Consider the following 26,196-nt stretch of genomic DNA (forward strand, 5'->3'; position numbering starts at 1 on the left):
TTTACATTGAGCCGGTCTCAAATGGGAGGTCAGAGAACTGGCAGTGTGGTGCCAGGACAACAACCTCTAGCTCAATGTGAGCAAGACAAAGGAGCTGATCGTGGACAACAGGAAAAGGCGGGCCGAACAGGCCCCCATTAACATTGACGTAGAGGAGCGGGTTGAGAGTTTCAAGTTCCTTGGTGTCCACATCACCAACAAACTATCATGGTCCAAACATACCAAGACAGTTGTGAAGAGGGCATGACAAAACCTTTCTCCCCCTCAGGAGACTGAAAAGATTAAGCATGGGTCCCCAGATTCTCAAAAAGATTCTACAGCTGCACCATCGAGAGCATCCTGACTGGTTGCATCACCACATGGTATGGCAATTGCTCGGCATCTGACCGTAAGGCGCTAGAGGGTAGTGCCCCCAATACATCACTGGGGCCAAGCTTCCTGCCATCCAGGACCTATATAATAGGCGGTGTCAGAGGAAAGCCCATAAAATTGTCAGAGACTCCAGTCACCCATGTATATAGACTGTTTTCTCTGGTACTGCACGGCAAGCAGTACCGGAGCACCAAGTCTAGGACCAAAAGGCTCCTCAACAGCTTCTACCCCCAAGCCACAAGACTGCTGAAAAATCCATAAAATCAATATACATTGACCCCCCCTCCCTTTTATACACTCGCTGTTTGTTTGTTACCTATGCATAGTCACTTTGCCCCCACCTACATGTACAGATTGCCTCAACTAGCCTGTACCCCAGGACACTGACTCGGTACCGGTGCCCCCTGTATATAGCCTCCTTGTTGTTATTCATATTGTGTTACTTTTTTATTACTTTTTATTTTAGTCTACTTGGTAAATATTTTCTTCTTCAACTGCACTGTTGTTTAAGGGCTTGTAAGTAAGCATTCCACATTAAAGTCTACGTCTGTTGTATTCGGCGCATGTCACAAATAAAATTTGATTTGAAATGCAGGGATGGATTATCAAACTGGCACACAGGGTAAGTGCCTCCCCTGACTTCCAGGGAGTACCAGCCCCCTAGCTTTAAAACTGTAAAACTGTCAAATGTTCTCTCAGCCCTATGGCCAAATGTGAACAAAAGCATGAGATGGCAAAAAGTGTAGAATTACTGGAAATTTGCTTTAAACTGCAACATTTTCCCTTAGCCTCATGATGAAATGTGTAGAATAGCATTATAAAACTGCACATTCTCTCTCTGCTCCATAGCCAAATGTGTTGAAATGCAATAAGTTAGCTGATGTAGGTCAGTGCACGAGGCCCCAAATGTGGTAAACTAGCCCTGCTCAAATGGTACATTCATGGATAGAAATATGGCACATTGAACAAGATGCACTGTCAGTTTGGCACAAAACAGGTGTATGACAGACCAAGGCCTTGTTGAGTATGGCTTCACGTTGTCAGGACATAGTAGGTTGGAATGGATCTAATGCACAGGTGGTTAGTGGCACCTTAATTGGGGAGAATGGGCTCGTGATAATGACTGGAGCGGAATAGGTGGAATGGTATCGAATGTATCAAACAAACAGTTTCCAGGTGTTTGATGCCATTCCATTTGCTCTGTTCCGGCCATTATTATGAGCCATTCTCCCATCAGCAGGCTCCACTGATCTAATGTTTATAGAGGTGTCCATAATGTAACGGAAGTGAGAACTGCCTGAGAACTGAAGACTTGCTATAGCTCCCCGAGCAAATATTAAGGTTTTTGCTTAATTGGCTAACACAGTGTTTCCCAAACTTGGGGTGGGGTCCCCTGAAATTGAAATAGGGTCCCCTGAGAAAATCTGTAATCTTATCAAAGAAATGTAGAACTCTTTCTCTTCAAATTGTGTACAGTGTCAACTAAGGGCCTTTTACACAAATGTGCTTTCATGTCATTATCATGTTGGGACAGCCTGTGGGACCTAACATTTAGTGAATGTAAACACATAGTGTTAACTGTTAGACCTATTATTTTCCAAAGTGGGGTCCCATGCATTTTCTAGTGTAAATTTGGGGTCATGTGCAGAAAACTTTGGGAACCCCTCGACACATTCCTGTGGTGTGCAAAGGTCTTAGGTTAAATCAAACCTAGTCAGTAGGTTACACTCACAGGAATGTTTTTAAGTCTAACAGGGTTGCTTTCAGAATCTGTGGTTGGAACCCATATTGCCTCTGGTGAATATGTCAGTGATTGACAGCTCCCTCTCGCAGGGGGATAGACCTCGGTGATGGATGTAGCGAGCTTTACGAGCCTCAGCCAGTGGTTGGTTGAAATCCGGAAGGAGGTGGAGCATCCTGGACTATCCATCGGAAGCGAGGGAGTCAGAGGGGGCAGGAAGAAGAGGAGGAGGAGGGGAGGATAATAATTCTCTCTGTCTGTCCTCCCATTCGTTTCCTCCCTCTCTTTCTTGTGCACTGCTCTCCCCTCTCTCCTCCTCACATCTTCACTCTCCCATTCGGCTCTCCTCTCCCTCCATCCCTCCCCCAGCCCAGTGCTGGTCAGTGCAGCTGCAGGCTGCAGTTTGAGGTCTGGCAGGCAGAGCGGCTCTGCTGAGCTCTCTGCCCCATGTCTCTGTGTGTCTAAAGACTGAGCTGCAGAGGAAGTAACGGATGCGAGCCTGCAGTGGAACAGACATTCCCCCGCAAACAGCCTTCACTGACCTGAGAGAGAGTGGGGGGAAGAGAGAGAAAGGGGGGAGAGACAGAGAAAGACAGCGGGCGAAAGATTGAGAGCGAGAAAGAGAGAGAGAGAGTCAGTCGGACAACACATGCATGCTTGCACACACAATTGCACACACACTAATGCTCGCACACACATGAACACAAACACACACACACAAACGGTGGTGTTATCAGCTCTGTGGATTCAGTAAAATGCTGCATTGAACAACAGAGAAAATGATTCAGGGAGAAGAAAGGGAGCCAGGAAGAGGACTATAAATCCAGTAGAAGTTGGCAGAGGGATGCACATCGTAAAAGAAAATTAGTTTAGAATCAGTCTGTTAAAAGAGCCAGAATGGATACGTGCCTAGTCACAACACAGAGAAGACAGAGACACACACATGTCAGAGGAGGGGGGGGTTTATGGTATGGAGCTGTAGCATAGATATGGGATATGAGCTGAGAAATAGTTATAATTGTGATTCTTTCTGAAACACACACACGCAAACACACACTCATTCCTATCTCTCTTTCTCTCTGACAAAGTCTTATATTTTCTCACAGAGACTATCTCTCTCCAGAGGATAACAGTCGTACCCACACTGGCAGAGAGCTCTGTGTGTGTCTCAGAGTGAGGTATTAAGCGTCTCGTTATCTGCCCCCTGGATTAGCATAATTAACCAGTCCGCCAACTTAGAATCCTCTTCCTCCAGTCAGCTTGCTGCAGGGGCCATTCGAGAATAATTAACCAGTCCGCTCGCTTAGTATCCTCTTCCTCCAATCAGCTCGCTGCAGGGGCCATTCGAGATACTGAGGAGGGGCGCAAAGGACTGAACAGTGTGTGTGTGTGGAGCTTGGTCCGATTATCTCATTATCAGAGTCAGTAAGGCGAGGGTCTAAGGGCCCAGGGCTTTGTTTCTACTTAGCTAACATATGGAATTGTTTTATGATGGTCATACCAAGGATAATTTAGCTATTTTATTTAGGAATTTTAGGGCCCTGTAGGTATAACAAAAATATATACAAAAATAATTTGATGAAACATTTTGGAATTTGGTCCAAAAATAAATCAAAAGGGAAGTGTATGTTTTGAAGTGTCCATCCTATATCTGAGAGATATAAGAAAGCTCAGAAAAAATATATATTAAACCATGGAATTATCCGTATGCCTTTGACATTGAAATGCCCCATTCCCTTTCATGCATTTTCGAGCCCGGTAGCGGGTTACCTTCAGACTAGTCCTGTGACACTTGTGGGGGAGCAAAACGGAGAAGTCCATCGTGTTTGTGAGAATATTTCCATAGAGGGGTCATATTAGTTTGTAGCTCAAACAGTTTGAACCCTACAGACATTTTCATGAGAAGACCGATTTTTGGGATGTCTCCCGTTCAACCATGAAAGTTTAAACTCTACAGACTATCTCATTTTATCTCATTTTATGTATTGAGTTGGAAAAATATGTTGCTTTTGCTAAATTCTTTCAGTAGGCCTACTGCTGGGGTGGCCAACCCTCCTCCGAGAGAAATACTGCCCTACTGGGTGTGCTCTGTGCATGCTTTTGCTTTAACCCTGCTCTAACACACCTGATTCAGCCAATAATTTTGATTTGATTTGATTCAGCCAATCAACGTTCTTTTGAGTAGCTGGTTAGAATAATTAAGGTGTGTTAGAGTAGAGTTGGAACAAAATCCTGCAGGAGAGTATAGCTCTACCAAAGAAGGGTTGGCCATTCCCAGAGGTGATCTGCGATCAGGTGTTTGATTGATCAAAACTAACATTCTATACTCATCCTCATTTGTTTTTTAACCACCATAAAAAAAGTTCAATTAGCAGAGAAAATTAAAGCTGAAAGCAGAAGTACTGGGCGGCAGGTAGCGTAGCAGTTAGCGCGATGGGCCAGTAACCAAAAGGTCACTGGTTCGATTAACCTAGCCAACAAGGTGAAAAACTCTGTCGATGTACTCTTGAGCAAGGCACTTAAGCCTAATTTGCTCCAGGGGCACCATACTAATATGGCTGACCATGTGAAAAAAACTATCCAGTGTATGTGAAAATAAAAAAAATATTAGTGGCAAGAAGTACTACTGGCAAAGTTAACCTGACTGCAGGCCTCAAATTTCCCTTTGGCATTGAAGATCATGCCTCCTTGTGTGGCCATAAAAATGTTTAGGTGCCTCCCTCATGTCAGCATAGGCTATCACCTACACATCGACATGTAGGCTAATTATTTATATAGGCCGACATTTACATACACTTATGTTTTTCTTAACAGAATAGCTAGTGTATTTCGGTTGTCAAATCAATTTAATTGGCTATTTTGGTTAATGGCTTTGGTGCCCGAGCAGCTGGACTTGGTGCCCTGGGAGATTGGGCACCTCTTGAACACCAAATGGCCTTGCCCCTAAGATCACGAAATTCCAGGCCTGCCTGACAGCCTGTTTTCTCTTCTATGCAACTATACTAAACAAACATATAAATGTAACATGCAACAATTTCAAAGATTTTGCTGAGTTACAGTTCATTTAATGAAATCAGTCAATTCAAATACATTAATTAGGCCCTACAGGTAGGCCTGGAAGAGCATAGTTTTACCCACTTGGCAGACAGGCCGACCCACTGGGGAATGTGTTTTTCCCACAAAAGGGCATTATTACAGGCAGAAATACTCCTACGCATTTCAATTGCACGCTCCTTCAAAACTTGAGACATTTGTTGCATTGTGTTGTGTGACAAAATTGCACATTTCAGAGTGGCCTCTATTGTCCCCAGAAAAAGGTGCACCTGTGTAATGATCAGGATGTTTAATCAGCTTCTTGATATGCCACACATGTCAGGTGGATGATCTTGACAAAGGATAAAATGCTCACTCACAAGGATGTAAACAAATTTGTGCCCCAAATTTGAGAGAAATAAGCTTTTTGTACGTATGAAACATTTCTGGGATCTTTTATTTTGGCTCACGAAACATGGGACCAACAATTTACATGTTAGGTTTATATTTTCATTCAATGTTTTTCTGTGCAACGAGATAGTATTTAGGTGTTAGGATTAAATTAGCCCTATGAAGGTCCTGTTATATAATCCAGCACTCCAGAGATTACTTGAATTCTGCCATGAACATGTTACATTAACCCTTTCACAACCCTGAGTCAAAGTCCCAGCTCCACCTTACAAGTTGTGGAGATGTTGTGGCTCTGTAATAAACTGGGATAGAGCTGTAATGCTGTGTTCATAATACAAAAACCCAACTTCACCAATACAGTAAAGACTCTGTGTGGTTTGGGTTGATGCAGATTTATTTTCTTTCTCCCAGTCTGCCTGAGACAGAGGAAGATCACCTAGTGGTTTAAACCTGTGTTTGATCTCTGATGTGAAGAGAAGCTCACCTGTGTTTCTCTGGCTCTCTGCCGGCCCTTCTGGTTGTGAGTAGTGTAGTCCTGTAAGGCACAGAGGGGTGGGCAGGGTTGAAAGGTCTCGTCATTAATGTTATTTATCTCTTTCTTTCACATCTTTCATCTCTTTCACTCTTTATTGACTCTAGAATTTTCCTCCTCTAATTTATGAGTTATACACAAATCAATTCAAAATATCCTTCAAACTTAAACTATTCTCTCCCATGAAGGGAAATGTATGTTTACATTTTACACACTAGTGAACACACAGACATACTGTATCAACATCACTGCCATAGTTCCAAACACGTAGCGTATTCTAGTGAGAGGTGAATAAGTAATGTGTGTATTTGTTGTCTCTCACCCTCTCTCTCTCCCCCCGGCCCTCTGTATTGAACACCTCTCGTGTTGTGGTGTTGCTATGCTGGGTTGTTAGATCATGTTGACTGTTGACTCAATGTAATCATTATACCATCATAACTCTCCATGGTGTCCGACTCACACCAGCAGGATGTGTGTGTGTGTGTGTGTGTGTGTGTGCACACGCATTACCGCTCCCCAAGTGTACCCTGGGTATCTCACACACTATACAATAGCAGTTAGCCAGACCCACAGGTTATAAGCAGCTACACACTCTCTCTCTCAGAACACCCACCTGACACACTCAGAGCTTGAACCAGCAACCCTATGGTTGTGGTGTGAGCGCACTACTGTCTGTGTCATAAAAGCCTGAACGTCTTGGCAGAGGCAGTAGTACCCTTAGATACAGGGTGATTATATTAGGAAAAATATTTTTACTAAGACACAACAATAACCATCTCTCTGCTTCTATTAACTCCAGTGGGCTTGAATGAACCCTGAACATAGCAAGGGAGGAGAATCTGCTTAGAAACAGTTGAGTTTCTGGCATAAATTGCTTATTGTATCAACAGTGATCATAATTCACCATCAATAGGTGTAATGAAAGAGGCAGTCATTCGCCGTGAGTGGCCGGCTATGACGAGCAATTTAGTCTCACATACTGTTTGGGAACTTGCGGGAGAGTGGAAATCAGCATTTAAAATTGTGATAATTACAGCAGAGAGATCATGGAGATGTTCTTGTCATGGCCGTCGTCGGTGGAAGAAGGTGAGGACCAAGGTGCAGCGTGGTATTGTGTCCATATTTATTAAATGAACACGAAAATGACAAAGCGAAACGACAGACAACAGTTCTGGCTGGTGCAGACACACAACAGAAAACAGAAAACAATCACCCACGAAACACAATAGAAAACAGACTCCCTAAATATGGTTCTCAATCAGGGACAACGATTGACAGCTGCCTCTGATTGAGAACCATACCAGGCCAAGCACAGAAATAGCAAATCATAGAAAAACTAACATAGACAACCCACCCAACTCACACCCTGACCATACTAAAACAAAGACGTAACAAAAGAAATAAGGTTAGAACGTGACAGTTCTCCTTCTTTCAACTTGCTTACTGATGGCTGTCTCTCACACACACACAAGTTTGTTTTACTATCCTTGTGGGCACCAAACAATTTATTCTCATTCAAAATCCTATTTTCCCTAACAGCCTTTTTCCTTGTGGAAACAGACAATATGTTCCCACTTGTCCGAATTCTTCGTTTTACTATTCTTGTTAGGACTTTACATTTTTGTTATCATTTAGCAGAGGCTCTTATCCAGAGCGACTTACAGGAGCATTTAGGTTTAAGTGTGTTGCTCATGTACACATAGACAGATTTTTCACCAACGCTCTTAACCGCTAGGCTACCCACAAGGACAGTAAAACCAAACACACACACATACACAAGCGGTTTACGGTCTGCTGTAGTATGTGATGTAGCATATTATGCTGAACTCCCACACCTCAATCTGAGTTCTACCAGAGAGCTGAATACAGCTGGAGAGAACCTACAGGAATAGGCTAACTCACACATCATACTGAATCACTGCACTAACACCTACAATAGTCCTACACCATCAAGCACAAGCAAAACAAATAATGGCCTACCTTTTAGAAATTATGTAAATGATGGTGTAGGCTTCGCTAAATCAACTTTGCACTAGTATATAAGGAATTGGCCCAAATAGAACATGCTCACCGCTGCTCAGATCCTTATTCAAAGCTTAATGTAAATGTGTGCAGTTACATGGCTGTCAGTCTTCCAATCCAAAAAGTAAGGTATTATATTATGCGCAGTTGAATGGTTAAGAGCTCTCCACCATATTCCACTAGTATGGTGGTGGAAATCGGTGTTTCATAAAGAAAGTATGCATATTTTCCCTGTTATTTTCTGCCTTCTCATCATTACATTGATTTAAGGAGAAAATGGACGCCTTTGCAGCCTGAATGGAGAATGTTTTAGGTACGAACCGGTCCACGAGGGATAGGAGTGCATTGCTGGCTGCATTGTGATGAAACCGACCTTTGGGCTACCTGGTGTCAGTCTCTTGATCACCATGGAAACCTGGTCAGTTATCTACTACTGGGCCAGAGGGAGAGAAACAGAGTGAGAAGAGTTATGCTAAGTACTTTTGCTGATTTGCATGCACTGTTAGCCTAGCGCAGCAGTACACTCTTCTTCGGCTGGATCCATAGGAGAACACTTTGAAGAACACTTTTTGGTTCCTTGAAAGAACTCTTTTGGTTCCAGGAAGAACCCTTTTGATTCCAAGTAGAACCCTTTTGAGTTCCATGTAGAGGGTTCTACATGGAACCCAAAATACTCATCCTATGGGAATAAGAGTGTAGGCATTGCATTAGCCTAGACTATGCCTACCAAGTTTACATTTATGCCAAATTTGAGTTAAGATTATTTGGGTCTGTATTGTATTGGAAGAGAGGGTTGACCTATTTGGAGGTCAATAAGGCATGTGTCCTAAGCTGCAACCAACTGCTGTCATAACTGTCAGATGCATGCCATCAATTACAATACACTACATCTATGCAACCACTGTAGGGGAATCGGCAAGAATGGGATTTGAACCAGCAACCTTGCAGGACAAGTATGGCCATCCCACTGGGCACACACTGGTTAAATCAACCAATGTTGTTTCCACATGATTTCAATGAAATTACATTGAACCAATGTTAAATTGACATCTTTGCCCAGTGGCATACCTCCTACGCTATAAGGGTCCGGGCCTCTTGACAACTGCTGTGATTGCTGAGGGGGTTCCCTGTAATCTGGGTAGTATGCTGAGGGTTTGCTTCTATTCTAACCCAGGCAGGGCAGGGCAGGGCAGGGAGTTTGTGGGTGATTTGGGTCAATCATACCAGTGATTTGGGATGTCAACTGTCCTGTTGGGCCCTCAGGGAGGAAAGGAGAACCCGTTAGGGTGGAAGCTGCGTCAGTAAACTGTTATTTCAAGAAAATGATTGGAATGGTACAAGCTTCACAGTATTTAATTTGTATTACACACAAACACTTGGACACACACATACACACATCAGCTCATTCACCCTGCCTGCTCTCATGTCAAATCGATAGCGAAGCATCTCGGGAGGAGGAATGAGGGAGGCTCATATAGAGGAGGAAGGGAAACACAGACTTGTATCTCCTCCTCTCCTTTATCTTGTTCTTCTCTTGTATTGATCGGTAAAATGGTTTTTAGCTGCTGCCTCCAGCACCCTACCTGACCCTGCTCTGTTCAGCTCTGAGCCACACACCATCACTCTGCAATGATTTTGAAGTCGCATGCAGGGTTACCTCATCAAAAGACCATGAGCCCGACTCATGTCCGCTACACATGTGTGTGTGTGTGTGTGTGTGTGTGTACACACTGGATGTACAGAACATTAAGACATGCTCTTTCCATGACATAGACTGACCAGGTGAATCCAGTAATCCCTTATTCATGTCACTTGTTAAATCCACTCTAATCAGTGTAGGTGAAGGGGAGGAGATAGGTTAAAGAAGGATTTTTAGGGACATGGATTGTGTATGTGTGCCTTCAGAGAGTGAATAGGCAAGACAAAAAATGTAAGTGCTTTTGAACGGGGTATGGTAGTAGGTGCCAGGCACACCGGTTTGTGTCAAGAACTGCAACGCTGCTCGGTATCCTGTGTATATCAAGAATGGTCCACTACCCAAAAGACATCCAGCCAACATGACACAACTGTGGGAAGCATTGGACCCCATCATAGCACTGAGACTGCACTTGTGAAGGTGGTAAACTACCTTTTAATGGCATCAGACCGAGGCTCTGCATCAGTCCTCGTGCAGCTAGACCTTAGTGCTGCTTTTGACATCATCGATCACCACATTCTTTTGGAGAGATTGGAAACCCAAATTGGTTTACACTGACAAGTTCTGGCCTGGTTTAGATCTTATCTTTGGGAAAGATATGAGTATGTCTCTGTGGATGGTTTGTCCTCTGATAAATAAACTGTAAGTTCCGGTGTTCCTCAAGGTTCCAATTTAGGACCACTATTCTTTTCACTATATACTCTACCTCTTGGTGATGTCATTTGGAAAGATAATGTTAACTTTACTGCTATGCGGACGATACACAGCTGTACATTTCAAAGAAACATAGTGAAGCCCCAAAATTGCCCTCCCTGGAAGCTTGTGTTTCAGACACAAGGAAGTGGATTGCGGCAAATATTTTACTTTTAGGCTCGGACGAAACAGAGATGCTTATTCTAGGTCCCAAGAAACAAAGAGATCTTCTGTTGGATCTGACAAATAATCTTGGTTATACAGTCGTTTCAATTTAGCATTTTTCAATTTTTGTAACATTGCAAAAATCAGATACTTTCTGTCCAACATTGATGCAGAAAAGTTCATCCTTGCTTTTGTCACTTCTAGATTAGACTACTGCAATGCTCTACTTTCCGGGTTACCCAGATTAAGCACTAAATAAACTTCAGATAGTGCTAAACACGGCTGCTAGAAGCTTGATTAGAACCCAAAAATGTGATCATATTACTCCAGTGATAGCCTCTCTACACTGGCTTCCTGTTAAGGCTAGGACTGATTTCAAGGTTTTACTGCTAACCTACAAAGCATTACATGGGCTTGCTCTTACCTAGCTCTCCCATTTGGTCCTGCCGTACATACCTACACGTATGCTACAGTCACAAACACAGGCCTCCTTATTGTCTCTGGAATTTCTAAGCAAACAGCTGGGGGCAGGGCTTTCTCCAATAGAGCTCCGTTTTTATGGAATGGCCTGCCTATCCATGTGAGTGACGCAGACTCGGTCTAGACCTTTAAGTCTTTATTGAAGACTCATCTCTTCAGTAGGTCCTATGATTGAGTGTAGTCTACCCCAGGGGTGTGAAGGTGAAGGGAAAGGCACTGGAGCGACGAACCGCCCTTGCTGTCTCTGCCTGACCGGTTCCCCACTCTCCACCCGGGATTCTCTGCCTCTAACCCTATTACTGGGGCTGAGTCACTGGCTTACCAGGGCTCTTCCATCCCGTCCCTAGGAGGGGTGCGTCACTTGAGTGGGTTGAGTCACTGACATGATCTTCCTGTCCAGGTTTGGTGCCCTCCTCAGGTTCATGCCGTGGGGTGGGTGGGGTTAAAGTGGGTGGGGTTATATCCTGCCTGTTTGGCCCTGCCTGGGGGCATCATCGGACAGGGCCACAGTGTCTCCCGACCCCTCCTGTCTCAGCCTCCAGTATTTATGCTGCAATAGTTTATGTGTCGGGGGGGCTAGGGCCAGTCTGTTATATCTGGAGTATTTCTCCTGTCGTATCCAGTGTCCTGTGCAAATTTAATTATTCTCTCTCTCTTTCTTTCTCTCTTCTCTTGGAGGACTTGAGCCCTAGGACCATGCCTCATACCTGGCCTGATGACTCCTTGCTGTCCCCAGTCCACCTGGTTTTGTTGCTGCTCCAGTTTCAACTGTTCTGCCTGTGGCTATGGAACCCTGACCTGTTCACCGGACGTGCAACCTTTACATTTACATTTACATTTAAGTCATTTAGCAGACGCTCTTATCCAGAGCGACTTACAAATTGGTGAATTCACCTTCTGACATCCAGTGGAACAGCCACTTACAATAGTGCATCTAAATCATTTAAGGGAGGGGGGTGAGAAGGATTACTTATCCTATCCTAGGTATTCCTTGAAGAGGTGGGGTTTCAGGGCAGTCCTTCCCGTTTCAACTGTTCTTGATGGCATCAGACCGAGGTGACATCCAGTGGAACAGCCACTTACAATAGTGATCCGTCATCCACACTGATATGTCTGCCAGACATGCAGAGATGTTCCACCATTGGGGGCCAGCCACCTGGTCATCAGAAGGGAAAGGATGAAGATTACAGCTCCGTGGGCTTGTAGTTGTCTGCATGGAGAGAGCAATGACGTAGGAGAGACCATGAACACCAGACGGAGGTTATTTAATGGCACAGAGCCCAGCCAGTGACTTGGTGACAAGTGCCTGGATTAGGAGAGGCATATGTTGTAGAGGGGAACCCATGTTGGTTGAGAACAGGGTGTTGTCCAGGATCCCCAAGGTTCTTAGGGGGACACAATGGAGTTGTCAGTGGTCATGGAACGGGCAGTCCTTCCCCGGGAGGAAGAGCAGCTCCGTCTTGCCGAGGTTCAGCTTGAGGTGGTGATCCGATCACACTGATATGTCTGCCAGACATGCAGAGATGCGCCCACCTGGTCATCAGAAGGGGGAAAGGAGAAGATTAATTGTGTGTTGTCTGCATCAATGATAGGAGAGACCATGTGAGGTTATGACAGAGCCAAGTGACTTGGTGTATAGCGAGAATAGGAGAGGGCCTAGAACAGAGCCCTGGGGGACACCAGTGGTGAGAGCGCGTGGTGAGGAGACAGATTCTCGCCACGCCACCTGGTAGGAGCGACCTGTCAGGTAGGACGCAATCCAAGCGTGGGCCGCGCCGGAGATGCCCAACTTGGAGAGGGTGGAGAGGAGGATCTGATGGTTCACAGTATCGAAGGCAGCCGATAGGTCTAGAAGGATGAGAGCAGAGGAGAGAGAGTTAGCTTTAGCAGTGCGGAGCGCCTCCGTGATACAGAGAAGAGCAGTCTCAGTTGAATGACTAGTCTTGAAACCAACCTTGTCCCGGACCTGCTGTTTTTGACTCTCTCTCTCTACCGCATCTGCTGTCTCTAACTCTGAATGATCGGCTACAAAAAGCCAACTGACATTTACTGAGGTGCTGACCTGTTGCACCCTCTACAACCACTGTGATTATTATTATTTTACCCTGCTGGTCATCTATGAACGTTTGAACATCTTGGCCATGTACTGTTATAATCTCCACCTGGCACAGCCAGAAGAGGACTGGCCACCCCTCAGAGCCTAGGGAGTATTGCTTAGCCACCGTGCTTCTCCATCTGCATTGCTTGCTGTTTGGGGTTTTTGGCTGGGTTTCTGCATAGCACTTTGTAACATCGGCTGATGTAAAAATGGTTTTATAAATACATTTGATTGACTGCAGAGTCCATTGTCGTGTCTTTACTATCATTAACTGAAGACTTTTAGTTTTTATCAAAGATTCTCTGAAATTAGCATTTCGTGATTAACTAATCAGGCAAATGTAATTAACTAGGAAGTCGGGGCACCAAGGAAAATATTCAGATAACAAAGTTTTAATTTTCCTTATACAACTTTTCAGATATTTTAATATCTGATCAATTAGTCTTCTTAGTTTATGAATTATTTATTTTACCTCACGTTAGTCTCATTCCGAATGTCGTAAATTGTTGATCTGCAGGAACCCAGCCTTTACTATGAGTCATCCATACATCAATTGTCTCAATCATTTATTTATTTACTAACTAAACAATCACAGAAGTGCACAAACAAACAAACTCACTCTCTCTCTATACTGTGGTCATGATGAGATAATCTCTTCCAGGAATTTATGACCTATCTCATCATGACCACAGTATAGAGAGAGAGTGAGTTTTCATAGAGAGAACAAAGGAATTTCTTCCACCTCATATAACTTGAGGTTCGAACAACATTTATGTTCTTTAGAAGGTATAAAAGATTGGTGAAGAATCCAGCTACGAACTGGTCCGTTTGGTACAATTTTGTGAAACTCATGGGAGACAACACGGCCACATTACTATAACACTTTTTATATAATAGCCTCAGACATGAGGTTTACATCTAATTGTTGTATAAGATGAATGAGTGAGAACAAAGGAATTTCATACAGTTTCTACATCTTTTGCAGTGAGTGGAATTTCTTCCACCTCACATAACTTGAAGCATACTACATGGAACACAAATTAGTTCTACCAGGAACCAAAAGGGTTCTACCTGGAACTAAACGGGTTCTACCTGGAACTAAAAGGAGTTATTCAAAGGGTTCTCCTACGGGGACAGCCTTTTTTTCTAAAGGTGTGTATATGTGTGTGATTCAGGCAGGAAGAAAAAAAGAAAGAAAACAATAAAGGAAGAGGGAGAAGTAGGACAGTGATGATTAACCTCTACGGGATCTGTATCCCCCTGCAGGATGGTAGGCCAATGTGATTAGCATGAGGTTGTAAGTAACAAAATAAAAAAATCCCAGGACATAGACATATCTGATATGGGCAGAAAGCTTAAATTCTTGTTAATCTAACTGCACTGTCCAATTTACAGTAGCTATTACATTGAAAGAATACCATGCCATTGTTTGAGGATAGTATCATGACACAAGGCGAGACCCAGATGTAGACACAGGAGGCAGATGGTTGGAGTCTTACAATATGTATTAATCCAATAGGGGAAGGCATGAGAATGGTCGTGGATAGGCAAAAATGGTCAAAACCAGTTCAGAGACCAAAAGGTACTGAAGGGCAGACAGAATCAAGGTTAGGCCAGGCAGGATGATCAGGCAGGCGGGAAAGAAGTCGAGACACAGGCAGGTATCAAAACCGGGGGTACTAGCAAAAAGAGAATAGCAAAAGGAGTACGGGAAAAACACGCTGGTTGACTTGACTAACATACAAGACAAACTGGCACAGCAAGACAGGAAACACAGGGGTAAATACACTGGCCCAGAGAGACAGGAAACACAGGGGTAAATACACTGGGGAAAATAAGCGACACCTGGAGGGGGTGGAGACAATAACGAGGACAGGTGAAACTGATCAGGGTGTGACAGATAGTGCACAATTATGAACTTGAAAATGTATTAATAAACCAATTAGGCCCATTTGGGAAGTCTTGATACAAAATGTTGAACAGATATGTAGTGGTTTATTGGATCAGTCTAAAACTTTGCACATGCACTGATGCCATCTAGTGCCTAAAATCTAAAATGCACCTGGGCTGGAATAATACATTATGGCCTTTCTCCTGCATTTCAAAGATGATGGTACAAAAAAAACATGTTTTTTTCTTTGTATGATCTATTGTGTTATATTCTCCTACATTCATTTCACATTTCCACCAACTTCAAAGTGTTTCCTTTCAAATGGTATCAAGAATACACATATCCTTGCTTCAGGTCCTGAGCTTCAGGCAGTTAGATTTGGATATGCCATTTCAGGTGAAAATTGAAAAAAAGGGTTGGATCCTTTTAAGGGAGTGGTGCATTATGTGGTGCATTATATACAGTCACTTGTATGAATTCGTAATGGTTTTCTGGGGAAAGAGAGGCAGACCAAAACACAGCGTGGTTACTTGTAAACATCTTTAATAAAGCTGAATAATCTACAAAACAAGAAATGTGGAAAAAACCAAAACAGCCCTATCTGGTGCAACAAACTCAGAGACAGGAACAATCAACCACAAAAAACAACACAAAACAGGCTACCTAAATATGGTTCCCAATCAGAGACAATGACTAACACCTGCCTCTGATTGAGAACAATATCAGGCCAAACATAGAAATAGACAAACCAGACACACAACATAGAATGCCCACCCAGCTCACGTCCTGACCAACACTAAAACAAGGAAAACACACACAAACGATGGTCAGAACGTGACAGAATTACTATAATGAGGTTAGAATTAGCATGTTTGCAGCTCCAGTAGTCTGATCAGAGAGTGAGAAAGAGAGCGAGAGAGAGAGAAAAAAGAAAGGGATAGATAGATAGATAGATAGATAGATAGATAGATAGATAGATAGATAGATAGATAGATAGATAGAGATGGAGAGAGAGAGCTAGAGGGAGAGAGGGGGGGGAGGAGTGGGCCAGAGGTGTGTGTTTGGGCTCTAGTTGTTTTTACTCACTGAGACAGCAAGAGAGGGGGATGGAGGGAGGGGGAAAGAGAGAAAGAGAGAGGGGAGGGGGGAGAAACAGGGAGGAAACTTTACAGTGAGTGCACTGCCAGGATGCTCAGTGCAGTCTAAGCAAAAACACACACACTACACACACACACACACACACACACACACACACACACACACACACACACAAATGCACACTCACTCGCACACACCATATTGTGAGTCCAGATGTGAAACCCTCAGAGGTGCCATCTTAGCTGCGTTTTAGCTGAGTGTGTGGGTGTTTTATGCTCACCATTATAAATGCCCACTATATGTAGACTACACCTCGCTGTTGACAACTCCACAGTATCCCCATCCCAGAGTGCAAAGAACCTTGGGGTGACCCAGGACAACACCCTGTCGTTCTCTGCAAACATCAAAGTAATGACTCGCTCCTGCAGGTAGGGCTGTGTCAGTCATTAAGTTTTGTCAGCCGGTGATTGTCAAGCAAATAATTGCTGGTCTCGCGGTAATTGACCATCAACATAAACACGTTTAGCATCTCCTGGCTTACAGTAACACAATTGAACATAGCTGAATAAAATATAAAGGATGTTTTCCCCAAATGATTTGAAGGAGTGAACACATGTGGCTATTCTGTGTTGAGTGGTGAACAAAGAAACAGGTCCTCCTACAGTATATGCTTCATTTAGAGTTATTTATGCAACTTTAGTTGTGATAAGCGTTGGGCTATATGTTTTGATTCTTAATACATTCTAAGGCTGCAAGATGCAACTCTAATGATGATTTGAAAAAGTTGCATGAAAGGCAGGAGCTCTGCTTTGTTTTTTGCACAGGCTGCACACACTTCATCAGTCTCTCATTCACAATTTAACAAGAACTTGATAATGCCTCGGATTTTCTGGCAGCATCCCCTTTGTGTGGCCGTCATGACCACCCCAAAAATCAGTGCCTTTTTTGGCCAGTGGCCGTTGTACCCTTGGGCTGAATATAATAATTATATTTTCCTTCTCCAGGATGCGTGCTCCGAAAAAGCACTAGCCTATGTAAATCTACTATCCCCTATAGTACAAAAGTTTACCTATTCTATTCTGTGCTATAAATAAATATTCCAAACATAGTCTGTGACAGTTGTAGGATGCAATAGATCCCAAATGAACACAACCAAAAGCGTCAAAAAAACCTTTTAAAATCAAGGAAGCTGATGCCACAGATCAGAACGTTTAGCTTAAAATGTTGATAAACTATTAGGATATTTCTTCACATTATAAGCGCAGCAATGTGCACACAGCAGGAGGCTATGAGCGTCAATGTTCCATAATGCAATCAATTAGTGGCAAACACCATTCTCAAAAGTGACCGCAAATGCGATTATACATATAATGCTTTTATTATAGAGGTTCATTTTTATGGTGAAAATGATCTTCCCCAAACGTGAAACTCACACGCTGCGTATGTATTCCAGTTAGGCTCTACACCTGTTGTAAAGCAGATTACACTTTAGCGTTTTTTAAAAACGTTTTCAAAACATTTAGGCCTATGGGCCAGGCTACATGAGGTGTGCGACTGTGATTTGAAAAATGTGAACAAAAAAAGGCATGCGCTGTTTCTTGCCTTACTGCACACAAGTGATAATATATCATTCACAAGTAAAAGGCTAATATTGTCACCCATAAGACTATTCTTGATTGAATCTTCTCTTTACATTTACTAAATAATATATGTGTAACACTTGTTTTGATTTAGAATGGAATATTATCATGCACCTGTCTGGAAAACAGGGACAGGGGGAAAATACATGTCATCTATGCACTTAAAAAAGCAAATGGAGGTACTTGTCATCTCCCGTCTAGGCTACTGCAACTCGCTGTTGGCTGGGCACCCCGCTTGTGCCATCAAACCCCTGCAATTTATCCAGAACACCACATCCCTCCTTGTGTTCAACCACACTCCACTGGCTTCCAGTCAAAGCTCGCATCCACTACAAGATCATGGTACTTGCCTATAGAGCAGCAAGAGGAGCTCATCCTCCCTACCTTCAGACTAAGCTCAAACCAGACTAAGCTCAAACCTGCCACTGTTCCCACCCCCGCTCATCCAGTCAAAGCTCTTTTCTGTCCTGACACCCCAACTGTGGAACTAACTGGACAGCAGAGTCCCTGCCCATCTTCCAAAAACATCTGAAACCCTACCTCTTCAAAGAGTATCTTAAATAATCCCCCACCCACACACCCAAAAAAGACATGCCTTTTGTGGACTAACACTCGCACTTGACTTTTTCCCCCCTACTAGCACTTACTCTGCTGATGCCTACTTTATGTACTTACTATGACTAAAATATGTGGTTGTCCCACTTATCTTAAGATAAATGCACTAACTGTAAGTCACTCTGTTAAATGACTAAAATGTAAATGTAACTGGAATAGCATACACAGCCTATCCATTGCACTACTGCATCAAGAGTTCATCCATCACACAACAATATATTCCTGGCATCACTGACTTTCTAGCTCAGCAATGTTTACTTTTCATCTTAGTATTTTTGACCCAGACTCTCAGGCCCTTCTCTTAGCGCCCTACCCCTCTTCACTCAGGACCTCATCTATACCTCTGTCTCTCGCTCCATCTGACATGGCTGGAATTACTTTTTGTTGTTGTCTGTTCTGGGTCTGAGGGCGACATTTTCATGAGGGAAAATAGTTCAAATTGGTGAAAATAAATACCATAAAAGTCATTATAATCTGGCGTGTGATTTAATTTGACACTTTTCTTCGACATTGTGCATTATAAAAAGGTGATTATTTAACTAGAGTATAAACTGTACTTCGCTTAGTTCCTTGTTACTTTCTTTTCAAAGCATTTGCTTTGGATGGATTATGTTTGTAACATGTGCACTGGGAGTTGGGAAGCAAGTTCAAGGAGTGAATAATTTAATAAATAAACAAAACATAATACAAAACAAGAAACACGAACAACGCACAGACATGAAACAGAAACAATAACGCCTGGGGACGGAACTAAAGGGAATGACATAAATAGGGCATGTAATCAAGGAGGTGATGGAGTCCAGGTGAGTCTGATGGTGCGCATAACAAGGGTGACAGGTGTGCGCCAGAACGACAGCCTGGTGACCTAGAGGCCAGAGAGGGAGTATACGTGACACTGTTGTGGATCATATCTGGAATTAGCAACATTCTTGTTGTCTTACTGTATTCAACCAGTTAATTAAAAACTTGCTTGATCTAAATGTCAATAGTAGCTGAAGAACTCACGAGACAGACATTAATTCATCAAACATAAACGGATGAGAATGAAGACACACATAGGCTAAAGACACAGTAGGCTAACGTTACTAAGGAATCTTTTTATGAGAAAGATCTCTTGACAGGGAGAGTGAAAGAGAGAGGGGGACACAGAAAGAGAGAGAGCAAGACAGAGAGAGAGAGGCATGATTAGAACCTCATTAAGGGTTCAGTGATGCAGAAAGGAGTGTGTGTGTGCGTGTGCGTGAGAGAGCGGCGCCTGCCAGAGTAGATCCAGAGAGCCCTTGGGAGTGCTAAGAAGGGGAACTGAGGAGATTGCGTCCAAATCAGGAAAGGTGCCGACACGAGCCAACCTGCAATAGAACAGAGGGGGAGGCAGGGAGAGGGAGGCAAGCAGGGAGGTGTCTGTGTGTGTGCGCATGGTTGTGTGTGTGTGTGTGTGTGTGTGTGTGTGTGTGTACGCGTGTGGAGAAGGAAAGAAGTGAGGTGGGTGAGGTAGAGGGGACCCAGGGGGAGTCCTGTGATAATGAGTCGGAGGTCCCAGTAGGAATCAGGCTCTATAATAGGACAGAGCTGCTATAATAAGGATCAGAGGGACACCATGATGATGATGATGGTGCCATGGTGGGTTCACATCCATCAGTTCAGCAATCTTAAGCCCCTTTCCCATAGGTGTTTTTTTCCTGCAATCAGAAGGGGAAAATGCTTTTTACAGGTAGGAATTGTAGTAAATACCCACTGGGCACACACTGGTTGAATCAACATTGTTTCCGAGTCATGTCCATGAAATTACGTTGAATCAACGTGGAATAGACGTCTGTGCCCAGTGGGTACCCTCCTGCAATTCTCCAACTTGATACCTCGCTAGTGAATGCAGTAACTCCCTGGAAGGGGTGGTCTGCTGAGGGATGGGTATTTAAATGTAAATCAGGAGAGAGAACACTGCTGGGACTAGGATGGGGTTAGAATAGAATTAACTCAACCTATGACCAGTGCTTAATTTGTAAATAGGAGGTGCTGAAACAAAAGGTGAGCACGAGAGGGAGGTAACCTGGGGAGCTCTGAGGTACCAGAACATCACCTTTATAATAAAGCATTGCATGCATATCATCACATTTGCGTAGTGGTCATGCAATTCTATGTCATTTTACATGACTGGAGACTTTAGCAGAATCTTTTTTAATACCGCACAAATTTTAGAAATGTCAGGCTCGGCCGGCGTACAATTGGCCCAGCGTCGTGGGGTAGGGTTTGGCCAGGGTAGGCCGTCATTGTAAAATAAGAATTTGTTCTTAACTGACTTGTCTAGTTAAATAAAGGTTAAATAAAAATAAATAAATAAATATTTTGACACTGACGAACTGAGATCATAAATCAATCAATAGCCTAGGCCTAGGTGTGTGGAGGAGACATATTTTACAATATGAAGAGGAAATTATAGTCCTTTAAAAGCTTGAGTTTCAATGACTCACCCCATGATGTGCAGCTCACTCACCGGCTATGCACGATGCGCTCCTGCCAAAAGCCTATCTCTCTCATTTTAGTTTGTAAAAAAAATGCTGTTCTTTCAATAGGCTAATTTGGAAGTTGTTAAAATATTTTCGTAGCCTACAGACAGATACAGTGCATTCGGAACGTATTCAGACCCCTTGCCTTTTTCCACAATTTGTTACGTTACAGCCTTATTCTAAAATGTACACAGTTATTTTTTCCCCTCATAAATCTACACACAATACCCTATAATAACAACAGGTTTAAAAAATGTATTACAAATAAAAAACAGAAATACCTTATTTACATAAGTATTCAGACCCTTTGCTAAGAGACTCAAAATTGAGCTCAGGTGCATCCTGTTTCCATTGATCATCCTTGAGATGTTTCGACAACTTCATTGGAGTCCACCTGTGGTACATTCAATTGATTGGACAGGATATGGAAAGGCACACACCTGTCTATATAAGGTCCCACATTTGACAGTGTATGTCAGAGCAAAAACCAAGCCATGAGGATGAAGGAATTGTCCACAGAGCTCCGAGAAAGGATTATCTGCAGCATGGAAGGAATTTGCAGCATGGAAGGTACATAAGAACACAGTGGCCTCCATCATTCTTAAACGGAAAAAGTTTGGAACCACCAAGACCCTTCCGAGAGCTGGCAGCCCGGCCAAATTGAGCAATCAGGGAGGTGACCAAGAATCTGATAGTCCCTTTGACAGAGGTACAGTTCCTAGGAGGAGATGGGACAACCTTCCAGAATCATAACCATCTCTGCAGCACTCCACCAATCAGGCCTTTATGGTAGAGTGGCCAGATGGAAACCACTCCTCAGTAAAAGGTACAGGACAGCTCACTTGGAGAATGCCAAAAGGAACATTAAGGACATGAAAAACAGAATTCTCTGGTCTGAAAGCATCACGTCTGGAGGAAACCTGGCACCATCCCTAAGGTGAAGCATGGTGGAAGTAGCGTCATGCTGTGGGGATATTTTTCTTATGTTATCTTATCTGCTTCTGCTTCTGGTACGCAAGCTATTTTAATTAGTTCCCCGCATCCAGTGCAGGCGGGAGGGATTGTTAATTGCGCTACCGAACTGCCCCTAATCAAAACGAAACAAAAACGGCCAAACCCAGCTGTCAGAAAACACAGAAAATGCAACTTTTTTCAGTGTGTCAATCACTCTCGAGTCATCTGGGACCCACGAGCTAAGCCCAAGGGACTACTAGGGGGGCACTTGAACATTCGTAGTGTCATTCCAAAAAGTGATCAAATTCAACATCTACTCACAGACTCCAACCTTGACTTTCTCTGCCGCTCAGAGACATGGCTCCATAAACACTCTCCATATGCTGCTTTGATTGTGCCTGGCTACAATGTTTTCAGGAGAGACAGGATTGAAGGAAGAGGAGGGGGTGTGATGATTTACATTAAAGAACATATCCGATGTAAACAAATTGAGTGGTCATGTGATAATGAACGAGAATGTATCAGCCTGAAAGTTACATTGTCTCCCCAAATGTCTTTTACCCTCATTGGAATGTATAGGCCACCTTCCACCAAAAGTGTGTTTTTTGATCAGTTCAATACCATGTTTAGGGAATGTGATTTTGGGAAAGAGGTCATCTTAATGGGATATTTTAACATTAATTATGAAGACAAGTGTTGTAGGAAAACCCTCAAACGGATCACTAATACCTTTGACCTTACACAGCTAGTTAAAGGGCCAACCAGGGTGACTTGTTGCTCTAAAACACAGATTGATTTGGTGTTTAGTAATAAACCAGAGAGAGTGACTAAATCATTCAATATGGTTACTGGGCTGTCTGATCATAATCTGACACTTATAGCCAGAAAGCTGTCTAAGAGCAGGTTTAACCTCTCTACTGTTAGAAAGCCGGATCAACTCAGAATACCTAAGAGTGAATTAAACTATTTTGAAAAAGCAATTAAGGGAATAAACTGGAATGATCTCTTGTCCTATACAGACGTGGAAGCTGATAGTCAGGTTTTTCTATCCACAATCCAGACTACAATAAATGGCTTCCTAAAGAAAATCAAATCCAAACCTGGCCAAACCTCTTCCTTGGCTAAATGGAGAAATCTGGAAATTGATGAAAGAACGAGATTATGCTCTAAAAATAGCCCTAAAATCTAAATTAGAGCATGACAGACATGTTGAGAAATAAGGTGATGAAAGAAATCAGACAGGCCAAGGCAAACTTTTTTATTAACATAATTGGTGAAGTAAAGGGAAATTCTAAATTGATATGGGAGAATCTAAAAAGGTTAACAGGGAAAGACCATAGTAACACTGCAAAAAGACTAGAAATCATGGTGAATAACAATCTAACACAGGATGCAGTCGAAATAGCAATAGCCTTCAATTCCTACTTTATTGACTCTGTCAGGGCACTGACACAGAACCCCTCCACCGGTTTCTTGGGCTCAGTGCTAGTGAATGACACTCAACCTGTCTTCATCATAAGTGAGGTTTCTGAGTCAAAGGTGAACAAGGTGATTAGCTCACTAAAGAACTCTAAAGCCAAAGATGTGTTTGGGATGGACTCTACCTTTCTTAAAAACTACAAAGAGTCACTCATTGGCCCCATTACTAAGGTCACCAACACATCTATTGGGCTCGGTGTGTTTCCAAGGGTATGGAAGTCGGCCATAATAATGGCCATCTTTAAATCAGGCGACCCTGCTCACGTGAGTAACTACAGGCCCATTAGTATACTACCTGTGGTGTCAAAGGTTGTTGAAAAGTGTGTAGCAGAACAACTGATTGCCCACCTCAACAACAGCCCCTTCACATTACACTCCATGCAGTTTGGCTTCAGAGCGAAACACTCCACAGAAACGGCCAACTGCTTTCTTCTGGAAAATGTGAAGTCCAAGATGGACAAAGGGGGTGCTGTTGGGGCTGTGTTTCTGGACCTAAGGAAGGCTTTTGATACTGTTAACCATGAGATTCTCATCACAAATTGTCAAAGTTCAACTTTTCCCCTGATGCCTTGAGATGGATGAAATCATACCTTGAAGGCAGAACTCAGTGTGTCAGAGTGAGCAATGAGCTGTCGCCCTATCGTAGCTATGATGTGGGCGTGCCCCAAGGGTCAATACTGGGGCCCCTCCTGTTCAGCCTGTACATTAATGATCTGCCTTCTGTCTGTACTGGGTCTGAAGTTCAAATGTATGCAGATGATACAGTAATATATGTGCATGCAAAGAGCAAACAACAAGCTGCACACGAACTCACTACTGTAATGGTCCAGGTTACAAAGTGGCTCAGTGACTCGTGTTTGCATCTCAATGTGAAAAAAACTGTTTGCATGTTCTTCAAAAAGAGGGCAACAGATGCTACTGAGCCAGATGTCTATGTGTCAGGGGAGAAGCTCCAGGTGGTATCCGATTTTAAGTACCTTGGCATCATACTTGATTCCAACCTCTCTTTTAAAAAGCATGTGAAAAAAGGTAATTCAAATAACTAAATTCAACCTAGCTAATTTCCGATTTATACGAAATTGTTTGACTACAGAGGTAGCAAAACTGTACTTCAACTCTATGATACTCCCCCACTTAACATACTGCTTGACTAGTTGGGCCCAAGCTTGCTGTACAACATTAAAATCTATTCAGTCTGTCAATAGCCATCATCATTGTCACATCCTTAGAAAGCATGAGCTCTTGATTTGGGAAAATCTTGTGCAATACACCGACGCATGTCTTGTATTCAAGATCCTTAATGGCCTGGCTCCCCCTCCACTCAATATTTTTGTTAAACAGAAAACCCAGACATATGGCAGCAGATCCACAAGGTCTGCCATGAGAGGTGACTGTATAGTTCCCCTAAGGAAAAGCACCTTTAGTAAATCTGCATTCTCTGTGAGAGCTTCCCATGTCTGGAATACACTGCCATCAGACACACATAACTGCACCACATATCACACTTTCACAAAATGCTTGAAGACATGGCTAAAGGTCAATCAGATTTGTGAACATGGTCCCTAGCTGTGTGTTGCCGCTTTCCATGTTGTCTGTTGTCTGTAGCTTGTGAGGTGTGGAAACACTTTGTTGCTTTTATGAATTTTGTCTTGCTGCTTTTTGTTCTATGTTGCTCTGTCTGTATGCTACGTCTTGCTTGTCCTATGTTGCTCTGTCTGTATACTATGTCTTGCTTGTCCTATGTTGCTATGTCTTGCTTGTTCTATGTTGCTATTGTCTATATTGTAATTGTTTTTAATAACTTGCCCAGGGACTGTGGTTGAAAATTAGCCGGCTGGCTAAAACCGGCACTTTTACTGAAACGTTGATTAATGTGCACTGTCCCTGTAAAAATAAAAATAAACTCAACTCAATCTGTTGGAAAGATATCAGTTTGTCTCTGTAGATGGTTTGTCCTATGACAAATCAACTGTACATTTCGGTGTTCCTCCAGGCTCCGTTTTAGGACCACTATTGTTTTCACTATACATTCTACCTCTTGGTGATGTCATTCGGAAACATAATGTTAACTTTCACTGCTGTGCGGATGACACACAGCTGTACATTTTGATGAAACATGGAGAAGCCACAAAATTGGTGCTTAAAACTTCTTGCGGATCAGTGGGACGCAACTTTCGATGAAATTGCAGAGCGCCAAATTCAAATTAAATGACTATAAATATTAAAACTTCATGAAATCACAAGTGCAATACATCAAAATAAAGCTTAACTTGTTGTTAATCCAGTCGCCGTGTGTTACGGATACAGTTATCCTGTGTGTGTGTGTGTATCCTGTGTGTGTGTTTCTTTTCTCTCCTTCTCCCCTCACAGGTGAAAATCATCACTCCCCAATCAGTCAACAACCAATCATCAATCAGAAGACACACCTCCTCCAATTTCCTGACCTATCACAGTTCCTTCCCCATGGTTTAAAAACCCCATTTGTTTGTTCTAGAGCCAGCTCAGCTCAGCTCAATCTCTCTGTAAATGCCATGTCTTTAGGTCTCTGTGTTTCACTCTCGCTTTGTGTCTTAACCTCTCTTTTGTTTAAGCACCTCATAGCACTTTGTCATCACCTGTGAGTATTGTTTTTGGTTATGGTGTTTGTGTTTGATTGCTGGTGGAAAAGGGGGAAACCAAGACAAGTCGCCCATGGGCATACACTACCCGTAGGTGAACTTTGTTAAATACACTAGTTAGAACTGGGCGGACCACCCACTGTATTTTTGGTTG

General features: G+C 43.0%; 1 pseudogene; it reads right to left on the bottom strand.

Annotated features, from left to right (window-relative positions):
* Positions 1-2,135: 2,135 nt before the first annotated feature.
* On the bottom strand, positions 2,136-6,136 carry LOC135556871 (uncharacterized; annotated as a pseudogene).
* Positions 6,137-26,196: the final 20,060 nt, after the last annotated feature.

This window comes from Oncorhynchus masou, chromosome 15 (genome assembly GCF_036934945.1).
Source record: "Oncorhynchus masou masou isolate Uvic2021 chromosome 15, UVic_Omas_1.1, whole genome shotgun sequence".
Classification (NCBI taxonomy): Eukaryota; Metazoa; Chordata; class Actinopteri; order Salmoniformes; family Salmonidae; genus Oncorhynchus; species Oncorhynchus masou.